Here is a 2,919-nt window from a genome sequence, read left to right as displayed (position 1 = left end):
CAAAAAATAAGTCCTATATTGAAATATAATAAACTAATGTAATAACGAAAATATTAGCACGTATACACTCGACCAACCCAATCAACCCGTCGAGCCCTCTTAGGTTGGGCATGGGTTGAGAATTCCCAACCCAAGATTGAGTTAGGTTGGGTCAAGGTTTAGGTATAGGAACCTTGGGTTGGGTTAGGGTTGAGCACCAACCCGAACCAACCTGCTCGACTTTCAGCCCTAATTTCATGTTTGCCCTGCTCAATTTCATGTTTTCCCTGCTAAATTTCTAGTTGTCCCCGCTCAATTTCATGTTTGCCCCGTTGAATTTCCAGTTTGACCGTGAATTGATTAAAATTGACCATGAACTGAATGAAATGGATTTTCGACCATCGACCCGATGGAATCTTGGAAAATAACTAGGTTGGTTGGCTAAATTAGCTTCTCCTGCCCAAAAATCATATGTGGTACATTAAGTAAATAATTTTAGTTTAGGAGATATGCTTCTTAAATAAATAGACAAAGAAATCAATGAAAAGATAGAAAAATATTTTTATATACTTATATATACATATTTACATAATTATGTATTAGAGAAAAATGTAAGGGGGAAAAAGTTCTCCTTGTAATAAAAAAAATGCCAGACTGCTGCGGCACTACCGCCGGTTCAGCGGCAGGTTTGGCTGCACTGCTGCCGAACCGATGGTAGTGCCGCAGCAGTTTGTAGATTTTTATTTTTATTTTGCTATATTACTTTTATGGGTCCCATCATGAGGTCTGTGTTATATCTAAACCGTCCATCTATTTAGAGAGCTCATATTAAGGCTTGAGACGAAAAATAAGATAGATCTAACTATCAAGTGGACCACACTATAAAAGGCAGTAGGGAATTGAACATCTACCATTGAAACCCTTCTAAGGGTTACATAAGTTTTGGATCATTATGAAATTTGTTTTTCCTCTTCATCCAGGTCTTTGTGACCCTATGAATGAACTTAGACGGAGAGGATTTCTCACAAACATGACAGTGGGCCCCACCTGAGTTCCCATTGTGGGACCGTCTGCACGCCAGCCAGAGGAAGGCGGGGGTATTTTCATCCTCAAATTCGGTGTCCGTAAGAGGAGGTCCAAGTGCGTATGTTAAGTTTGTATTACTTCGTAAAAACCACTGGATAAAAGGTGGGGTCCACAGTCATAAATTTCTCTCTTTTTTTTCGTTAAGCTGTGATCCAGTATGAACTACTTGTCCCTTGGTAAGGTACGAAAATTGGACGCGGTTTGGCTAGTGGTCCACACACTAGCCTGCTAGCTGGTGTAAAAGCTCTGTGGGGCCTCCATGAGGTATGTGTTTTATCCACACCATCCATCTACTTTTCTAGCTTATTTTAACGCGTGAGCCAAAAAATGAGGTGGATCGAAATCTCATGTGGACCACACCACAGCAAACAGTGGGAATTGAACGATTATCGTTAAAAACTTTTTAGGGGCCACATAAGCTTTGGATCAAGATGGTTTTTTGTTCTTTGTTTTCTCTTCTTCCACATATGTGTGACCTTATCAACAAGTTGGATGGAAAATAAACATCACACTTGACCATAAGAAGTTTTTAACGGTGGACATTCAACCAATACTCTTTTCCTGTGGTATAGTCTACCTACGATTTGGATCTGCCTCATTTTTAGGCTCATACCCTAAAATAATATGGAAAATGGATGGATCATGCCGAGAAAACATATACATCATGTGTTGTCCTATTTTTGTTTGAATTTTAGTCACATGATTTGTGCAAGCGTGCCAGAATTGAGTGTGTGGCTTAGTTCAAACTGAACAACTACCACCCCAAGCACCCAGGTTGACAGATACATTGGAATCAACTGTATGTGATCGAGATCGAATAAGCTCGGTCGCCTATTCAGCCACTTGCACAACCTTGTTTAAAATGATCAGACAATTATCAAATGGTGGGGTTTGTCCTCTTAAGATGGGTTACACCTCTGCCTTTCATACGAAAAGACTTTTTCAATACAAATGAAACAAAAAAGAAATTTTTAGTTGGCAGTAGAGAATAACTGTAGAACACATTTCTAAACAAAACTTGCTTGATGCTCGAACTGATTCCAGCATATGAGTGTAGACCAGAATTCAGATAAAGTTAACAACTACTTGATTACTGCTACTAATTACACTAAGGAATGTAAATGAAAGATAATTCTAAGAAGCACAAAGTAAATAAGGATATATTTAATTTGGTTTGATTGGTATAAGATGCCTTCTTCAGTGAATTTTCTTGCTATTTATAGCCTTAAATTGACCGTCTGGATGTTTCCCATGTTCTGACAGTCGATATAACCATTTTTGCATTACTAACCTTCTGAAGCCTTTCCTCCTTAGCTTGTCACATGTACAGATAACCGCTCTAAGCTTCCTTACCGACTCGACCACGTTCCACTCACTTGTTCCCATTTTATAGATGATGTGGCATTGCTCAATAGATGCCAGCTATATCATCACAAAATCTTCTTCGTGTATCTCCGTAGATCTCAAATATACCATGCAACTCTCGTAAAATTACATATGTCTCTCTTTGATTGACTCTCGCGGGAACAAACAAAAATAAGGTACAACATTTCCTCCCACACCGCTTCGCCTTTGGTAAAAGGTGAAAGCAACATATGACCCCTCATAAATATGATCTTTTTTAAGGCCATGTGGCGACGCTTCATTTACCACGCATGACCGAGACAATTCTAAATGATGGTCGTAATTTTTAAAAAAATAAGTAGATATTCTTGTGGTGACACGTGTATAAGTGTCAGGCCATATAAAATCATGATTACATCTTAATTAATGAACCCAATTTCGGCCGATATAAACCTCATTTCAACACATTTCTCAGTTTCTCAGGCTCTCCTCTCTGTTTCTTTATTTTCA

The sequence above is a fragment of the Magnolia sinica genome, chromosome 1 (genome assembly GCF_029962835.1).
Source record: "Magnolia sinica isolate HGM2019 chromosome 1, MsV1, whole genome shotgun sequence".
Taxonomy (NCBI): domain Eukaryota; kingdom Viridiplantae; phylum Streptophyta; class Magnoliopsida; order Magnoliales; family Magnoliaceae; genus Magnolia; species Magnolia sinica.
Note: the sequence above shows the minus strand (reverse complement) of the source record.